Here is a 22,368-nt window from a genome sequence, read left to right on the forward strand (position 1 = left end):
ATATCTTTGTGCATATGTATATCTGTGTGTGTGTGTATATATATATATATATAACTATATACACAAATATATATACATATACATACATACATATATATATATATATATATATATATATAATATATATTTATATATGTATACATATGTGTGTATATGTATTATATATATATATATATATATATACTTGCACAGAGACACAAACACGCATATGTACATATATATATATATGATTGCATATACATATGTATACTAGTGTGTGTGTGCATGTGTGTGTATGTATGCATGTACATCAATGCATGTATGTATACACACAAATGCATAGACGTGTGTGTGTGTGTGTGTGGTGCATGCGCATACATGTATATATACATATATAAAGCATAAAACAACACTCAACTCAAAGTAACAATTACAATTGCAGGAAAGCTAATAGAAAGAAAAGCAAAGATAATATAACTGGGAACTATGGAACCAGAAATAGTAAATGGGAAGCAGGTACCAAACGTAGTGACATAGCAAAGAAGATATTTTCAAAATGGCAAACATATGGAGTTCAAGAAACATTTATATCAAAACAAGAAATTATTATTAAAATATTATTACCCAGGGCACTTTCTTCTCTATGGTGCTGAAACTTGTACACTGATCAAAGGTATTAAGGAACAAAAGCACCCAGAGAGTGCAAACCTCCACGAAGGCAACACCAACGTCCTCTCAAGGAATTAGCCAGAGATGATTATTAAAACTAGGATATCTGAAATAAACTCAATTATTCTCACAAATGAGAATACTAAAACTGAACACGACTGATCTCAAATACTAAGTAAAAAGAAAGAAAAAATAATCCAGAATCTTTGTCCGGTACCAGATCGATCCGAAAATGTAATCAATTCATGCTAGTCACAAGGTCAAACATCCCTGAAAGTTTCATTTGAATCCCTTCAGCGGTTCTTGAGATATCTTGTCTATGGACAAACATACATACAAATGCAACTGAAAACAATACCTCCACCTTCGCTAAGGTGGAAGTAATAAATTAGATGTACTAAAGATGTGGGCATTTGGAAGACTTTTGAAAATTTCATGAAGATGTAGTAAGAGATAAAAAAATACTAAGAAAACCTTATGGCACCATCAAAGAGAATATGAAAATATATGGGGTACATAATTAGTGGGGGAAATGGCTTAAGTTATCACTGAAACCAGTCATGTGCAACCCAGATATCCTTCCTGTTTATGTTGAAACCAATCAGTTCTGGCGTCTCTGACATGTTATTCTCATTACTTCCATGTGATGACCAAGGACGTGACATGAAGAAGAGCACAGTGTGTCTTGTTGCAGTCAGTCTGAATGTTGTGCATTCAGCAGTGTCAGACACTGGTCAGATGCTGGTGGTCTGTTGGGACTCAAAGCAAAATGTTGGCTCTGGACATGTATAGTTTGTGGGTTTTTTTTGTGCCTCCACAATCTTGTTCTGTCCATAGGATGTGGCACCTCTGTTGGTGTAGCTTTGCCAGGCAGGGTGGTCAGGTTTTGGAGTTAATCTAAAAGCTATTCTAAAAATATATATTCAGACCTTTGGAATTTCAGAGTCATGAGACATTGCATGATCAATTCAAAACAATGTGAATAAATAAGGATTACATTTGACAGAGTAATCTGAATGTTGAAGGATTAATGGAAGGAGAAACGGTAGGGCAAAGTGGAAGAAAGAAATGAAGATTTATGTGGTGGGATGGAATCGAGAATTAGAATGATCTAAATTATAATGAATATAAGAAAGTACAGGTGTGGGGGGGGAGGGGACACTGAGATTATGATCCATGGCAGTCAATCTGTTGAGATCAAATAATGTTTCATGTTGAGAATGATGATGATGATGATGACAACAATGATGATGTGATGATGCATGATATATTTATCCATGTACATACATACATACTTTTATATATATATATTTATATATGTATACATATGTGTGTATATGTATATATATATAATATATATATATATAATATACTTGCACAGAGACACAAACACGCATATGTACATATATATATATATGATTGCATATACATATGTATACTAGTGTGTGTGTGCATGTGTGTGTATGTATGCATGTACATCAATGCATGTATGTATACACACAAATGCATAGACGTGTGTGTGTGTGTGTGTGTGTGCATGCGCATACATGTATATATACATATATAAAGCATAAAACAACACTCAACTCAAAGTAACAATTACAATTGCAGGAAAGCTAATAGAAAGAAAAGCAAAGATAATATAACTGGGAACTATGGAACCAGAAATAGTAAATGGGAAGCAGGTACCAAACGTAGTGACATAGCAAAGAAGATATTTTCAAAATGGCAAACATATGGAGTTCAAGAAACATTTATATCAAAACAAGAAATTATTATTAAAATATTATTACCAGGGCACTTTCTTCTCTATGGTGCTGAAACTTGTACACTGATCAAAGGTATTAAGGAACAAAAGCACCCAGAGAGTGCAAACCTCCACGAAGGCAACACCAACGTCCTCTCAAGGAATTAGCCAGAGATGATTATTAAAACTAGGATATCTGAAATAAACTCAATTATTCTCACAAATGAGAATACTAAAACTGAACACGACTGATCTCAAATACTAAGTAAAAAGAAAGAAAAAATAATCCAGAATCTTTGTCCGGTACCAGATCGATCCGAAAATGTAATCAATTCATGCTAGTCACAAGGTCAAACATCCCTGAAAGTTTCATTTGAATCCCTTCAGCGGTTCTTGAGATATCTTGTCTATGGACAAACATACATACAAATGCAACTGAAAACAATACCTCCACCTTCGCTAAGGTGGAAGTAATAAATTAGATGTACTAAAGATGTGGGCATTTGGAAGACTTTTGAAAATTTCATGAAGATGTAGTAAGAGATAAAAAAATACTAAGAAAACCTTATGGCACCATCAAAGAGAATATGAAAATATATGGGGTACATAATTAGTGGGGGAAATGGCTTAAGTTATCACTGAAACCAGTCATGTGCAACCCAGATATCCTTCCTGTTTTATGTTGAAACCAATCAGTTCTGGCGTCTCTGACAATGTTATTCTCATTACTTCCATGTGATGACCAAGGACGTGACATGGAAGAAGAGCACAGTGTGTCTTGTTGCAGTCAGTCTGAATGTTGTGCATTCAGCAGTGTCAGACACTGGTCAGATGCTGGTGGTCTGTTGGGACTCAAAGCAAAATGTTGGCTCTGGACATGTATAGTTTGTGGTTTTTTTTTTGTGCCTCCACAATCTTGTTCTGTCCATAGGATGTGGCACCTCTGTTGGTGTAGCTTTGCCAGGCAGGGTGGTCAGGTTTTGGAGTTAATCTAAAAGCTATTCTAAAAATATATATTCAGACCTTTGGAATTTCAGAGTCATGAGACATTGCATGATCAATTCAAAACAATGTGAATAAATAAGGATTACATTTGACAGAGTAATCTGAATGTTGAAGGATTAATGGAAGGAGAAACGGTAGGGCAAAGTGGAAGAAAGAAATGAAGATTATGTGGTGGGATGGAATCGAGAATTAGAATGATCTAAATTATAATGAATATAAGAAAGTACAGGTGTGGGGGGGGGAGGGGACACTGAGATTATGATCCATGGCAGTCAATCTGTTGAGATCAAATAATGTTTCATGTTGAGAATGATGATGATGATGATGACAACAATGATGATGTGATGATGCATGATATATTTATCCATGTACATACATACATACTTTTATATATATATATTATATATATATATATATATACACATTGGTAAAAATGGTAAGATAACAAAAGAAAGAAAGAGACCTCAATATTATGTAAATATAGGAAATTTATCTGTAAAATGATATGTGACAAAAAGATGGTGGTGTGGATTTCCACCTCAGCATCCGACACTCAGAGTTTTATCTTGGCTACCGAATAATTGTCACATATTATTTTACAGATATATATATACATACATATATATATATACACACACACACATATATATATATATATATATTATATATATATGTGTGTGTGTGTGGTGTGTGTGTGTATGTGTGTATGTATTTATATACACACAGTGTTTTAACTAAATTTGACAGCTTTTTATATCTCATTTTGTCAGAAATATCTTGATCTATTGGTGAATAGTCAACAACGTTGAAGAGCATAAAGATTAAGAGTTGTAGTTGATAAAAAGTTAGATGACATGGAGGACTGGAAGCCATCAGAATATTGGAGTTTCCTGTATCATCATGATCAGCACCGAGGGTCAAAATGCCAAACAGCATGACTGTTGTTCATGGACGACTGCAATGGAAAGTACAAAGACATGGCCATCAGGAATTCTGACTGTGTCCACATTCTCAAATTCGTCCAAGAACTAATGAACAGGCCTTAAGCTCAATTCAGCTGGCTGTGTGAAACTAACGGAAACTGTGTCAAATCCTGCCTGGAGTGGGTTGCTGCTGGAAGACCATATATGTGTGGCAGCAGGATTCAGTTCCTTGCCATGCTTCTGGAAAGCATCAGAAGTGGTTGTCAAAGAATTTCTACGACTTCACCTAATTCCACCCCACCCCCACCCCCAATTGTAATCCCAAGGATTGCAATGTGTGGAGCGCATCTGAGAAAGATACCAACTGCACTACCAAGATCAAGGGAGATTTTTAGAAGATCTTCTTTGGGACACCGTAGGGAACACATGTGTTAGATTCCAGATTCGTCATGTGCAAAGGTTGACTACCTTAAGTAAACTGTTATCTTTCAGCCATCATCCAATTGGTGGTTTTGATTTTAACCATACTTTTTGATTGGGATATTGTATTTTATATTCCTTGTATGCAAACTGTCAAATTTTACCCAAATACCTTGCACGCACACGCACACACACATATGTACATTAACATCAACATCATATCATCATCATCATCTAACGTTCATTTTCCATGCTGGCATAGGTTTGATGATTTGACAGGAGCTAATTCGAGGTCGACTTTGCCTTTCATCATTTAGGGGCCGATTAAATAAGTACCAGTTACGCACTGGGGTCGATATAATCAACTTAATCCGTTCATTTGTCCTTGTTTGTCCCTTCTGTGTTTAGCCCCTTGTGGGTAGTAAAGAAATAGGTTTGACAGGAGCTAGTAGGACTGTAAGCCATACCAGGCTCCATCATTCTTTTTGAGATGATTTCTACAGCTGGATGCCCTTCCTAATGCCAACCATTTTACAGAGTGCACTGAGTGCTTTTTACATGGTACCATCACCAGTGCTTCTTAAGTGACACCAGCACCAGTGCTTTTCATATAGTACAAAGAACAAACCAATTCTGCAAACATGTATTTCTGCTGAAACAAAAGCAGTCTTAACTTGAGCTTCCAGGAGTGGCTGTGTGGTAAGTAGCTTGCTAACCAACCACATGGTTCCGGGTTCAGTCCCACTGCATGGCATCTTGGGCAAGTGTCTTCTGCTATAGCCCCGGGCCGTCCAATGCCTTGTGAGTGGATTTGGTAGACGGAAACTGAAAGAAGCCTGTCGTATATATGTATATATGTGTATGTGTTTGTCCCCTAGCATTGCTTGACAACCGATGCTGGTGTGTTTACGTCCCCATCACTTAGCGGTTCGGCAAAAGAGAACGATAGAATAAGTACTGGGCTTACAAAGAATAAGTCCTGGGGTCGATTTGCTCGACTAAAGGTGGTGCTCCAGCATGGCTGCAGTCAAATGACTGAAACAAGTAAAAGAGTAAAGAGTATCCCAGAGTTTCCTGAACGACCATACAAATGGACCAACTATTCTATAACTTGTTTATTTATCTATTTATTTTTTTATCTAAAACACAGTAAAAAATCATCTGTGAAGAACTGTCTTTGGTAATGACTTGTCTATTAGCAAAGTTGTCACCTATCAACAGAGAAAATATTTCAAAGACACAGAACCTGACGATTTTGATTTACACTAAATTACATCCAATAAACGGAAAAACGAAAGAAAAAAAACAGAAAGGTAAAAAAATATTTATTCTGTAAACAAACAATTTGAGTAATTTGTAATGACCTAGAAAAATTTGCTTTTGATGATGTCTAGAGAGTTTCACCTGTGCCTTCATGTCTCCGAAATATCTTTCAAAAATATTGATCTGTGTTAAGAGGTTTTGCTATCACTCAAGAAATATGTATCAAGGGAGAAGTCTAGAACTTGATGTGAGGCTTTCGTGACAGATGGTTCTATGGTTATGACCTGCTACCACAATTCTTGTTATTAACTAATGAGAGACTGCCAAGATGGAATAGGATTGACATTGCTCTCAAATGACAGCTTTAAAAAGAAAAACTATGGAAATCATGTAGTTTGAGATAAGCTATATCTGTATAGAAGGAATGGGCATGGAAAGAATGTCTTTGATAATTTGTTTGCACAATTGGGTCTGATATGAGATGACACCACAATGTCTTTTGTTAACCCATTAGAAACCAGTAACATTACTGTATATATGTGGATGTGTGTGTGTGTGCTCGTTTTTGAGTGTATATGCATGTGCACATGTATGTGTATGTTTTTCTGTATTGCATATATGTGTGTGAGTGTGTGGTATGTGTGTGTGTGTGATCATGTATTTGAGCATGTGAAGCTTATTATGCAGATATAAGTAATCTGATACCACCAAACCATGTGGTAACTCTTGTCTCTGAAATGCCAAATACTACAGAATGCCGACTAATTTATGCCAACATACTGTCCACTGTACCACGTGGAGCATGCAATGAAGCACCTGATGTTGCCAAATTAATGAAACACTAATGTAATCTAAACTGACCAGTGAAGGTCTAAATATTTTTACCTAGAAGCTATTTAAAATTCCTTTTAAATTCTTTCTGCACCATGACTCTGATCATCTGATGATGTGGATATATTCTACACCCATGAACGTTAAGTAACCAATATCCATCTATCTATCAATCTATCTGCATATATATATATATATATATGTTTATATATCTATTTTATTCTTTCTTTATATATGTGTGTGTGTGTGTGTGTGTGTGTGTGTGTGTGTATATATATGCACATATATGTGTGTACAGTTTATATATCTGTGTGTATGTACACACATATATATATATACATATATATACAGATATATATGTGTGTGGGTATGTATGTATTTATGTATGTTCATATATATATATAAAAATATTTATATATATGTATGTGTATATATATATATATATATATATATATATATATTATGTATGTATCTATGTATGTTTATATATATATATAAAAATATTTATATATATGTATGTGTATATATATATATATATATATAATATATATATAGATAGATAGATAGATAGATAGATAGATAGATAGATAGATAGATATATACCTACACACACACACACACACATACATGTCATATGTGTATATAAGTACATGTATATATGCACATATAACAGCCACATATAATATAAAGAAAAAGAATGAAATTTTTAAAAAATCTGAAGGAATAGAAGGATGGGAAACAAAACTATTGTTGGAATAATGGTTTATTCTCAGAAAAAAAGAGTGGCAATCCCACACACACACACGCATACACATGCACACACACACACGTACATGCACACACAAACATGGGTGCACACATACATGTGTGCATGTGTGCGCTTGCATGCATTCTACATCCCCATGAAAACAAACAAAGCAAATCTCTCCCTTCTATGGATATTCTAAACCAAAATCCCATTAGAAATATATGAAATGTTGGTTGACATGGAACTGAAAATACACAGCAGATGAATCAAAGTAATTATTTAATATTTCCTTGCAAAAACAATTCCGGTGTAATATATACGAAAACAACACAAACAACCATAAAAATAAAAACCAATTATATGTTGATAAAATAAATAACTTAGAAGAATGAAACAATAGATGTTCTTAAAAAACACTGCTCATGTCACTAACTAGATTGTATATATTCACTTTATTTCGTGTTGAATTTTCAAGCCAATCCTGTTAATGCTGCAAATAATGGAAAAAAGAATGATATCAAAACAAATGCTAAATATTTATTTTGTTGTTGCAGGTTTTTTTTGTTTTGTTTTTTTTCACTTCTGCTTATACTTATCAATCTGTTTATCTGGTTATCTATCTGTCATCTATTTATCCATCCATCTATCTAGTTATCGTCTTTCTACATACCTGTCTATTTGTCTGTCTTTTATCTATCTGTCTATCAATCTACCTCTCCACATATATATATATATATATACATATATATATATATATATATATATATATATATATATATATATATGTATATATATATATATATACATGCCTGTCTGTCAGTCTATCCACCCATCTATTTATCTATCTATCTTTCCATATATATATGTATGTATGTGTGTGTATGTATATATATGAATGTATATATATGTATATATATATCAGTCTCTTGGTCTATATAACTATCTGTCTATCTATATATTTATCTGTTTATTTATCTATCTGTCTTATTTGTCAGTTTTTCTATATCTCTACCTGCCTGTCCTGTCCTGATAGAGAAAAAAACAAAAAACTATGCATGTTCATGTGTTCTGTATATATTTGCATATATATGTGTGTTTCTGTGTGCGTGCGTGATGTGTGTGTATGTCTGTGTGTCCTATACATTTTTTTCTTTATTTAATTACACATATCTATGATATACTCACATTTCTTTGTATATGATTGATTAGGTTCTTCACATGAACATACCACCCATGTATGCAGAAAGAATTGTGTACAATTTTAAGCATACATATGCATATATATATATGTATGTATGCATGTATGTATGTATGTATGTATGCAAAACCATACAAACATACTTCACATACACCACATGCATACACACACATACATATTTGTTACATGTATACATACACACACACACAAACACATATATATATAAATAGATAGATATAGGTATGTATATACATGTGCTTATGTATATACGTAATATATACACACACAATATATGTATGATGTATGATGTATATATGTATGTATGCATGTATGTATGCATATATATATATGCATGAATGTATCTATATATGTGTGTATATATATATGTTCATATATGCATGCATATATATGTATATATATGTATTATACATATACATATATATATATATGCATACATGCATGCACACACACACAGATACAAACAAACAGACACACATGCACGCACACGCACACATGCACACACACATACACACATATATATATGTATGCTTGTGTTGATGGATTTGAATCTATGGACACTTCAATTCTGATATATAAACATGGGTGTACATTTATAAATATTCAAATCTATTACAACAGTTACAAATCTATTTGAATATAGAATCATATATTTGCACAAACACACACACACACACCGACACACTCACACACACACACATACATGTACGCACATTGAATATTAGCTCACTCAATACACACACGTCGGATATACGCACACACATATAGTGACTGTGTTCTATTGAAGCTTGACTTAACTCGATCTAAACATATTCGATGATGTATTCAAAACCCTGTCTTTTTAAAACATTATTGAAAATGGGGGTGTTTACAAAGAGTGAATGACCAGCTGAATGGTTGTATATAATATTCCTTTGTCAAGTGATGCAACTGAACTGAGGAAGATAGAGTCGATGGTAGCCATGGGAAAAGAATAGAAGAGAGATCAATATTTTGGTGTTGTTGTTGTTTAACCCTAGGTCAGTCATAATTGAGTAGGTCTATGATGAAAGGTGTTCTACCCATGGCCAGCCACTCAGTTTTAAGTAATACTTACATCTTTGTCTTGAAGTTCATTATAGAAATGTAAATATAGCCGTAAGGTGAAGAATTTTGCTTTATAGTCATGTGGTTTAGGGTTCAATCCTCTTGCACAGCACCATGAGCAAATGTCCTCTGTTATAGCATCGAGTTGCCCAAAGCTTTGTGTCCAAGTTTGCTTCATGGAAACTGCGCAGAAGAGTCATACAGGGACTGGCATGGCTGTGTGGTAAGAAGCTTGCTTCACAACCAGTTGGTTCTGGGTTCAGTTCCATTGCATGGCTTCTTGGCAAATGTCTTCTAACATAGCCTTGAGTCAAAAGAAGGTGAGATAGAGAAAGAAGCAGATGATGAATAGTGGAGGTGAGGTATAAGTGGAACAGAGGGGGGATAGAGGAGGATGTGAGGGGAGAAGTGGTGGTGGTGGTGGTGGTGATGATGATGAAGATGATGATCATGAGGAGGAGGAGCAGGAGGAGGAGGAGGAGGAAACTTTTATGCAATTCCCTATTATCAATTTCTCTCACGAAACTCTTTTTCAGGCTGTATCAATATTTGAAGAGACTCAAAGTGCCAAACAATGAGATGGAACCCAAAACCTCATGGTTAAAATGCAAGCAACATAATCCGTACAGCCATTCCAGCGTTTAGTATTTATGAGCTCTTTTTTTGTTTTTTTTTTTTCAAAAAAAGACTTCAAGAAACTGAGTCTGTATACAATAATGTTTTACGTGGTCTTGTACCGTTTCTAAAGATTCACTTCCATTAAAATGCTTTCTTGGAACAATTTCAAGCAAACTTGTTTCAATTTTCTTGAACTTCTTTCAATCTTTGCTCTAAATTTGAAAGTCAAATCGGGAAGCCAAATTCTTCAAAATCTTGTTTGTTTTTACATCCTAATTATTATTTTAATTATTAATTATATTTGTGTTTTCTTTATTCCTTGAGTGAAAGGTTCCCAAAATACAAATGGATTCCACTGTTGGCCATCCAAACAGCCAACAGGAGAACTTTTATGTTGACAATTATTATGCTAGACACATGAGCTAAATTTCAATCAAATCATACACTCTACCATCTTACAAATAAACAATAGATATATTGAAAAGTTCCTGGCTTTGGATAAAAAATGAAAAATACAGGAGGATCAGTTAATTATGATCTTTATTCAACATATTCCCTACTCAGATTCACACACTTATTGCAGTGGCTCTTCAGTTTTTCTGAGCCCTGTAAAAGAACTCAGAAGGTCGGGCCTCCCGCCAGACCTTTTGTAGTACTCTTAAAACCAGGAACTTTCCAGCCACCCCCACACGTATCTGAATATAGATGCGATTGCTAAGGATGAAATGTTTTTCTTCATACATCTTTTTGATCAGAGTTGATCTGAGAATACTTTAAACAACAACAGCAGCAGCGGTAGCAGTAGTAGTAGCAGCAGTAGCATAAGCCCTTCACTATACCATGTTTTCTTGTAAACCTGTTTCATTAGATTTTTCTAAATCTGAACAACTTTATATGGTTTTTGACTTCTTGCAACCATTCTGATCTGGTCTTTGTTATGTTCAACCAAGAACTGACAATTATTATCTCATTTATATCTGCATAGATAAATATGTTGCATGTAACGTTATAACTTATATTTTTCTACATGAAAAGATATCTAAGGAAAAATATATCTGTGCAAATATATGCATATATTAGAAAACTATATCTACTTACATACAAACATATATATATATATATATATATATATATATTATATATATATATATATATATATATATATATATTGATATGCCTAAGCATAAGGTGTGTGTGGGTGTGTGTGTGTGTGTGCCATTGCATCATATAGTTAAAACAGCTATATATATATATCTGCATTTAGACTATTATTAATATATATATATATATGGAGATAGATAGATACATATATAATCATACATAAATATATTAGACAATCATGTGTGTGTGTGTGTGTGTAACTGCACATATATGTATTTATAATTTTTGTAACTATGTACATGGTCTCCACGTATATGTGTGCGTATAGAAGAGAGATGGATGCTTTCGGATCACGGAGTTAAAAGTATTTCCTTGTACAAAACACAACAAAAGCCTTAACAAATAAGTGTAGAATGTCAAAGAGACAAAAGACAAGTGAAATCACAGGAATGGCCATTATAACTTAACACTTGCCAACAGAAGATAAAGAAGAAATCAATCATTAGATCAAATCAGAAAACTAATCACCCTTAAAGAACAGCGATGCTTCACGATGTCAAAAATGTCTGTTTCCGTCAAAGAGCACCATTTTCTTTTGATAAAGCAGTGAAGCAATATAGAAAACATCAATTTCAAAATATCAATGTGCAATTTGATTTATGGTCATTCAGTGATGGCTTCTTGCTATACAAATGTAAAAACATGCTTTTTTTTATATCTAGTTTGATTTTTGTCTTTTCATCTTTTTTTTCTTTTTACTTTCGTTTTGCTTTTCGGCATGAAATGACAAGGAAATACTTCTTGAAATCTTCTACAAGTAAGATCAAACCAATTAGTTATAGTAGGAACGTATTGAAATGGTTTTCTTGAATTCTCTGGTGATATTTTACATGATTACACCAAGTTCCTTCATACTTTCTCATCTAATTCACTGAACCATTACATGACAAGCAATTATCAAACAAGCTTCTTAGAGAATTTGCTTTTTATGTGAAGGTATATTTACTGAGCATATGAAGGATTGGTTTGCAATTATCAAAGATGCTGGGTTGAATTTCGATCATTAAAGGCTTTGTTTATGCCTGCTTATATCATGCTATAACGCCTTTGTTAACAGTTAGCAACTTCAGCATGTCATTATTTGTAACAAGAAAGATATCATTGACATTCCTCTCTTTTCTTTTTCACAAAAGAGATCATCTCCCATTATCTAACTGGATTTGAGACACCAACCTCTGTTCTTTATAAACTGTTTCACAAAGCTTTGAATAATATTAAATTGTAATTAAAATAAAATACATGAACTTTTCAAAAACTCACGGAAACGTATTTGATTTAACTCGGATGCATCTTTGTTGTTTTATATTTAAGGTAGGAGAGAAGGCATTGCTAAAGACCCTTTATAGAGACTGCAGGACCGGTGGAAAGAAGGGACTGAGAGAGGAAGTTGTCCTTAATCCAGAAAACTTGCTGAAATGATTGCAGCACAGTGGGGAACACTAAAGGCAGTCACGATGCCAGATGGTTGTGTTAAACTGTGAAATGGTTTAAGCATACAAGCAAGTAGGCCACAATAGGATTTGAACTCAGAATGCAAATGGCCAGAACAAATACCAAAAAGTATTTCGTATGACAATCTTACTGTTCCTCAAATTCCCCATGCTGGATTGTTGCCCATTTTATCAGCACCGAAAAGTCAAGGGTTAAATTTGACTTTGGTGATAAAAATGAAAGCACAAATATCATAATTTATTTTGTTACAGGAGATGACAAAGGACATAATCTAAACTGTTGTTCTGAGCCAGTCTCTTTCTCTTACAGAGACATCTACAGAAAGAGAAGAATTGGCTGTTGAAGATCCTCAATTGTTACAGCATTTGTACTAATTCTTATTGAACTTGGCCATTTTAGAAATTAAATGTCTTGGTTACAGCCTACAGGATGCAAACCACCAACTGTTACCCTCGTTATCCTGTTTGATACCCTATTAATTTTACCAGGAGTTCTCTTAGATTAGTTATACATGCAAATGAAATGCAACGAGGCAAAACAAAGTTTGTACAGGAAGAAGTTCCATTAAATTCCGATTCATAATATGAATAAAAATACCATTAAATAGAATGGATAAAATCTCATTACTTTCAAGTTATTGAATTATTCATTAAGTTAAATTAAGTCCCCAGGAAAGAAACCAGAACAAAGTTCTAGCATATTCTGGAGTCTAAGTTGTGATTCTGACTGCAGAATGACAACATAATAATTGTACAAAAGAAGAGACATTACAAAGAATTGAAACCAGAATTACAGAAGTAAAAGAGAAAAAAATGAAGACATTGGGGAGCGGGGATTATGACCAAAAAAAGAAACACTTTAGAACTGAATGTGACCAGGAGTGGCTGTGTGGTAAGTAGCTTGCTTACCAACAACATGGTTCCAGGTTCAGTTCCACTGCATGGCACCTTGGGCAAGTGTCTTCTACTATAGCCTTGGCCTGACTGAAGGCTTGTCAGTGGATTTGGTAGATGGAAACTGAAAGAAGCCCGTCGTATATGTATATATATGTATATGTTTGTGTGTCTCTTTGTCCCAGCACCATCGCTCGACAACCAATGTTGGTGTGTTTACGTACCCGTAACTTAGTGGTTTGGCAAAAGAGACAACAGAATAAATACTAGGCTTGTAAAGGTCGATTTCTTCGACTAAAGTTGGTGCTCCAGCATGGCCGCAGCCAAATGACTGAAACAAATAAAAGAAGAATAAAAGAAAAACACAGTTATTTAGTATTGAAACAAACGTAATAATGTTGGTGTAATAGTAGTGACACTATCAATGAGTTCAAAGCAAGAAAGAAACCTGAAATAAAAATAAAAGATGAGAACGAATAAGTTGTAGGATAAAATATGAGAATAAAACTTGAAGATACAAAATTACTTCATAATAATACAAGGATATGAAAACGATTCAAAGTGGTGTATGCTAATGAAAGGAACTAAGTTGGTGCCGAAAATAATTAAAGCTGAGAAATTAGAAATGGTAATCGACTTTATGCCTCACCCAGAATTGCTGGTTTTGTGCCAAAATTTGAACCCTATCTGTGTTTGCAAGAATTAGTTCATAGGAGAGTTAATGAAATCGTTTGATTAGTTCCATTGGGAATACTCTGTTCTGGGATCTTGCTGCTCATAAATGAAGGGAACCCAGAATATTATATTTTACATGGCAATAACAAATACTTGAACAGGAAGATTAGTTTTCTGTATCTATTGGATTGTTCATGGAACTGGAATACCATTCTCATCAATAATTTAGTTGAGAGTTACATATCAGAGGCTGTAATCCACCCATCAAATACTGTGGTAAGATCAAAGGAAAGCAAGCATTTAATATACATACATATATCTTTGTAGAAACAGCAGTAGAGACAGCTATTGTCATTAGTAAATTGGTAGGTCTGAAGATCAAATATTATGCGTGTCTACATCAAAAGAGACAAATGAATTACATTCTTCTATCACCAAAACAACACAGTTGGATCATACAGCATCTTTTTAGCTCTGTCATTTCCCTACACCTTCAACTTTACGTTTGGCACATACTCTGTGGTACTTGTTCTGGCCATTTGCATTCTGAGTTCAAATCCCACTGTGACCTACTTGCTTGTAGGCTTAACACATTTTACAGTTTAATGCCACCATCAGCCATCATGGCTGTCTTTAGTGGTCCCCACTCTACTGCAATCATTTCAGCCAGGTTTTTGGATTAAGGACAACTTCCTCTCTCAGTCCCTTCTTTCCACCAGTCTTGGGCAATACCTTCTTTCCTGACTTAAATACATATTTGCCAAATGGGTCAGGCAAATATCCACCTTAACTTAGAAGGTACTGTTGTCCAGTTTCATATCAATCTAGGACATTCTGACCCACGAGCAGCAGCTGCTTTCTGTGTATAAATCCCAAACAACAGGTGAACAGGTTCAAATATAAAATGGGGTAAAAAGTATAAAGCAAAAGTAAGACATTTGTTTCCACAACTTTAACCAATATGACAAATCTTAAAGACATTTGACAAAATTTCGATTATTTATGCAAAATACAATTCATTCAAATGAATTTTGTTTTACAATAAGTTAATCAGCAAAATGCTTATAGTAATGTCACCACAAAAAAAAAAAATGATACATATATATATATTATGGATGATTTTTGAATTGCATCTGTAATGAAGTCACAGATGCACAACAAAACCTTTTAATACTTTATAGAACTTTCCAGACTTTTAACGGTAGTAAAACTTTTTCTAAAAAAAATTAGAATTTTCCACGACACACTAAGTTTTATTTGCACTTAAATATCACATCAACAGTTACGTGTGATGTACTTACTCATACACATTTCTGTCAGTTCTCAAATATATTTCACAGTTAGTTCGATTTGACTTGGATACTCACTTCAAAATTTATTGGTGACATACAAAAGTGCTGCAATGCAAAGCTTGAAAACCATTGTTTCAGAATATAAAATAAGGTATCATAAGATATATATTTATATATAAACAACTTATAAATAAGGGCAAACGGAAACATTTCTAATGCCAACTATGCCGAAAATTGGACATAGTGTCCATTACCATATAATTTATCACAATACATATGCTACTCGAAAAACAGCTGACAGAAATTTCTAAAATATTCCATTATTACCATATCAGACCGATTTCAGGGTTAGTTCGTAAGAACCCTCCCTTCGTCAGTGATAAATGTTATAAAGAAATAAATGAGATACTCATACCCATGGAAGAAGCAAAACACTAAGTCATGAGCACAATTAAGTACCCCAAATACATCCAAAATCGAAATACTCCAGCCCATTCAAGACACGTGCGATTTGAACTGAGGCTCTCACAGAGTGAGAGAGTGCAGAAGTGAAAACTTAAATTTATATTATATCATTAAATATATATATATATATATATATAATATATATATTATATCATTAAATATATGTATATATATCATAAGATACATACACACACACATACATGTAAACAGCATGTCCTGATGCCATGTATAAAACACCCATGCTGGTGCCATATAAAAAGCATCTGTACTGGCGCCACATATAAAGCACCCTGTACACTCTGTAAAGTGGTTGGCATTAGGAAGGACATCCAGCCATAGAAGCCATGTCAAAACAGACAACTGGAGCTTGTTGCAGCTCTCCAGCCTTGCCAGCTCCTGCCAAACTATCAAACCCATGCCAGTATGAAAAACACACATTTAATGATGATGATTATCTCCGAAGTCATTTATATATATACATATATATATATATGTACTTAATTTATCGACCCCAGAAGGATGAAAGTCAACGTTGACCTCAGTGAAATTTGAACTCAAAACATAAAGATGGATGAATTGTTTCTAGTTTGGTGTGGAAACAATTCTGTCCATTCACCACTTTAATCTGAAATATATAATGAAATGTTATTTTTAAGTTTAGACAGCTCAAACCCAGAACATTAACCACAAGGCATAAGTCATTTATTCTTAGAATATTCAAACAACTATGCTAATTAGCCACTTTTATTTCATGATGCTCATTATGAAAATTAATTATAAAAACAGATTCTATTATTTCTGAATTATTTTCTTAACACTTTTACTGATTATCTTACTAAGTACCTGAGGAATAATTTCACATCTTATTTTCTAGGAACCCTGTATATGACTTGATTTCCAACAACTAGACTGTTTACAATTCTTTTTCCTTTTTCCTTTTTTTTGTTCATTTTTCATTGTAATCATTATTTTGAAGGGTTTTACTAAAATTTCTGTAATTTAATATATTATCATATTGCAATAGTGTTGATCAACAGAAATCCCACAACATCATTCTTGTTGTAATGAGATTCCAGTTGAGATTTTCCTTTAATTAGGATTACTTTAGTGTGGTTGGTCTCAAGCAGGTTAGGATTAAAAGTGTAATGTAATTAAATGTTAAACAATCTCTCTACAAAAACGGTTGGCAATTTCAATTGTTCCTATAAGAGCTTCTGTTCCTTGGAGCTGTCTGGTCTTTTATTTCCATCATATACACACCCCAGACCTGTTTGGCATTCTACCTCTCATATTTCTTGTTGTGTCCAACCTCACCTAGCACTGCATTAACAACTAGTTTTGGTCCTTTCTTCCCAGAGCATCAATCCTCTAGAATCTTTTTCCTGCTCATATCTTTCCTGCACATTTTAATCTTCAACAGCTTAAATGGAAAATTAACAGCATGAAGCTCACCAGTCTTGGAGGATCTGCTAAGGTCATGGTCATTTCTATTTCTTCCACACTCAGGGAACTAAAAAAACAAAAAGACATTTTACAACTTCTTCATATAAATTTTGTCTTTCAAACCCTTGACACCCTCTTACATTATAAACTTGAAAATTTACAAATAAAACACAAGATATACTATATTGAAGTATTTTTTCTACTCTAGGCACAAGGCCTGAAATTTTGTGGGAGGGGGCCAGTCAATTAGATAGTATGACCATAGTATGGTACCTAATTTATCAACCCCAAAAGGATGAACGGCAAATCAACCTCGGCAGAAGGTAGATTTAAATAGTGCTACACTACAAAGTTGGTGAGCCGGCAGAATCATTAGCACACTGGACTTTGCAGCATTTTATCTGTCCTCATGCTCTGAGTTCAAATTCTGCTGAGGTTGACTTTACCTTCACCCTTTCAGGGTTACTAAGATAATTACCAGTTAAGTACCAGAGTCGATGTAATTGATTTATCCACTTCATCAAAATTGGTGGCCTTGTGCCAAAACTTAAAACCAATATTGTTACCCTACAGCACCGTTTCTCAACTAGGGTTCTCCGGAACCCTAGGGTTCTGAAAAAACTTCTTAGGGGCTCCGTGAGAAAGAGTGAGATAAGCTAATGCTAATTTCATAATCGCAATATAACTATACATGCACAACATATTATTGGTTATTGTAATATTGTAACATTGTAATATTACAATATATGTATATATACATATATATATATATATAGTATATTGTCAGACCCCAAAACCTGTTGGCCTAAAATATATGATATTTACCATGTGAACTACAATGAAAAAATATGAGAAAGATACAGTATATAATTTACATTATTTACATTTAACAGATATTTGACCTCATCTTGTTTGTTGTTAACACAACATTTCAGCTGATATACCCTCCAGCCTTCATTAGGTGTCTTGGGGAAATTTCGAATCTGGATTCTCATTCCTAAGGTATTTTTCGATGTTGTTGTTATTATTATTATTTTATTATCATTATTATTATTATTCAGGTCGCTGCCTGGAATTGAACTCAGAATCTTGGGGTTAGTAGTCCGCACTCTTAACCACTACGCCATAGTAAATAATTTTTTTTTGTGCAGGGGTTCCTTGAGACATGTAAATTATTTTAAGGGTTGCACAAGGGTAAAAAGGTTGAGAAACACTTCCCTATGCCAATACCATTCCCAAATAATGGTAGGTTCCAAACTCTACAATATCTGTTCATCAGTCCTACAATATATGATCGGATTTTGCTATCTTATTGTTTTATAGAAGAATCTTTAAAAAACCATGGCTTTCTGGTTGATTATTGAAATTATGTTGTGTTATGTATGATATATCGAATATTTTACATAATGACAACATCATTTCTACATTTAGAAAGTGAAATCATAGACACGTTGAATTTCCAGTGATTTATCATAGAATTCCTGCTGAATATAAAGCAACCATTTCCTATCATGGCCTGTCACCCCCACCGGCCACCACTTCCTACAAGAACTCTGTTTATAATATAAAATGATTTAAGTGTTCTTCATTGTAGCTTCGTCCATCTGTGAGGAATATAATTCCTCAATATATAAATCAACTATTAACTATGAAAATTTACAACAGAAATTTAAGTTGATGGATGGAAATAGACAAGCAAAATATTCAATATAATCTAGATAAATCCTTACAAATACATTTTCTAATATTTGTATGATTGTATATTCTATGTAAGGGGTGTATTCATATGTATGTCTTTGTGTGTGTGTATGTATGTATATGCACGTGTGTAAGTTTATGTGTATGTATGCTTTCATGTGTGTGTGAGTGTGTATGAGATGGTGTGTCTGTGTGTGTGTGTGAGAGAGAGAGAGAATGAGAGAGAGAGATATAGTAAATGTGTGTGTTGTGGCTAGAAAGATCAAAGTTTGTTTAACAAATAAAAATATATATTCTTCTAGAACTTCTGACTCCACCCTATCAAGAAACCAGACAAGTTTCTTCCTTCAGACAATCATTCAAAGATCAGTCAAATCATTTTATTCCAAATGAATTCTTCAGTTTCAAATATTCTATTCAGATATTCATTTGACAAATTTTATTTTATATTTTTGGTTCGGTTTTGTTGTTTGGTTCCAATTTACTGTTCTTCATATATTCATGAAACCAATTTTCAACCTCTTTCTAACTATGGCCTTGACAGGTCACTAGTTAGTAAGACATGTATGCGTGTGTCTGTCTGCATGCGTGTGTCTATATGTGTGTATGTCTGAGTATGTGTACAGCTGTGTATGTTTGCACTTTGGTGTAAATATCATTACACTATAATATACCACAAAATATTTCAATTCCACTTAAGTTTGTAACAGAGGTCAATATCAGAATTCAATAGCAATGAATGGTAAAAATTTCAATGCAACTTCACTGATAGAAGTATGAAGATGTATTTGAAAATATCTCACTTTCTGTATGAGGATATCCAAAATTATCCTTAATTCATGGATATGAAGAGAACAGACATGATTCAATTCTATCAGCATGAAATTACACCCTAATTCTTCAGTTTTCCTTATATTTCTCTAGTCTTGGCATTTGGTCTTCTGACATTGTGACACAGATAATGCAAGAAACTTCCACCAGGATGGTCATTCTGTTGCATATGTTGTTTTGACTCCTGTCCATCTGTCCTTGTGCATTTCAGGTTTTCCTGGAATGCTTGAAACTAGGTGTTCTTGGATCAAGCTCATTTGCCATTTTCCTTCTTCCTGTGTCCATTCCTTGTTACCTTTGCATGCTGTGTGTCTGGCAGCTGCAAAGTATGACCTGTTAAGCCAAATCAATGCCAATGTTTGGCAGCACCTGAAAAGCAGTGATCTAGCGGAATCCTTAGCAGCATTTTGTCCATCTGAGTCCAAATTCTGCAAGGGTCATTTTTGCCTTTTAACCTTTTGCCCCTCACCCACAAAATTGCTGGCCTTTTGCCAAAATTTGAAGTCAATTTTTTGTAGTGACTGGAATCACAAAATGTTGATAATTTTGATTTTATATACTAAAAATAATTCTGTCTAACAAAGGCACAAGACCTGGAACATGTGGTGAGGGTGTGTTGATTACATTGACCCCAGTGCTTGACTGGTACTTTATTTATCGACCCTGAAAGGATGACCGGCAAAGTCAACCTTGGGGAATTTGAACTCAGAATGTAGTGACAGACAAAATACCATTAAGCATTTCACCCTGCTTGCTAACAATTCTGCAAGCTCAGAATAATAATACTACTAATATTAATAAATTTTTTTTCAATAAAGCCACAAAACCTGAAATTTGGGTGAGAAGGGTTTGTTGATGACATCAACCCCAGAACACAGCTGGTACCTATTTTATTGAACCTGAAAGGATTAAAGATAAAGTCAACCTCAGTGGGATTTCGAATCAGAATGTAGAGACAGACAAAATGGTTAGCAGCATTTTGTCTGGTGTGTGAATGATTCTGTCTTCTAGCTGACTCATGGCTTCAAATTTTGGCACACAGCCGGCAATTCTGAAATAAGGAGAAATTCAACTACAACAACACCAGTTCTCAGCTGGTCCATATTTTATCAAATCCAAAAAGATGAAAGGCAAAATTAATCTTGATAGAATTTGAACTCAGAACATGGTGAGTCAGAAAATGACTTCCAGGGTAAATACATGCACCCAGGTTTTTACATTGTTCTTGTCTGCCTGCAGTAATATTCTTTTCTATTCCAGGAAGAAGGCCTGAAATTTTGGGGGAGGGGGCGCCAGTTGATTAGATCGACTCCAGTATGCAACTGGTACTTAATTTACATTATTTGCATTTGACGGATAATTGTCCTCATCTTGTTTGTTGTTAACACAACGTTTTTGGCTAATATACCCTCCAGCCTTCTTCAGGTGTCTTGTGGAAATTTTGAACATGGGTTCTCATTCCTAAGGTATTTTTCGATGTTGTTGTTGTTATTATTATTGTTATTATTATTATTATTCAGGTCACTGTCTGGAATTGAACTCAGAATCTTGAGGTTAGTAGCCTGCGCTCTTAACCACTACACCATGGGCATAAATTAGTCTTGTCCTTACTGGTTTAAAAACTATACTGCTATATTGAAGTGGGCGTTATAATAATTCGATATTAAAGATTACAATCGTTGTAATCCTTAATGTCATAGTAGTTAAGAGCACGGGTTACTAACCTGAAGACTTCGAGTTTGATTCCAGGCACTGACCTGAATAATAATAATAATAATAATAATAATAATAATAATAATAATAATAATAATAATAACAACAACAACATCGAAAAATACCTTAGGAATGAGAACCCCAGTTCGAGATTTCCCCAGGACACTTGATGAAGGCTGGAGGGTATATCAGCCGAAACATTGTGTTAACAACAAACAAGATGAGGACAAATATCCATCA

General features: G+C 34.1%; 1 long non-coding RNA gene across 1 annotated transcript in view; it reads left to right on the plus strand.

Annotated features, from left to right (window-relative positions):
• The first annotated feature begins 3,329 nt into the window (after positions 1 to 3,329).
• The window catches only part of LOC118765785, a 265,208-nt gene continuing 246,169 nt past the window's right edge, over positions 3,330 to 22,368 (plus strand). The window contains exon 1 of the long non-coding RNA XR_005001663.1: positions 3,330 to 3,372. This is a non-coding gene — a long non-coding RNA (uncharacterized LOC118765785). The remainder of the gene's footprint in view (positions 3,373 to 22,368) is intronic.

The sequence above is a fragment of the Octopus sinensis genome, linkage group LG13 (genome assembly GCF_006345805.1).
Source record: "Octopus sinensis linkage group LG13, ASM634580v1, whole genome shotgun sequence".
NCBI classification, from domain to species: domain Eukaryota; kingdom Metazoa; phylum Mollusca; class Cephalopoda; order Octopoda; family Octopodidae; genus Octopus; species Octopus sinensis.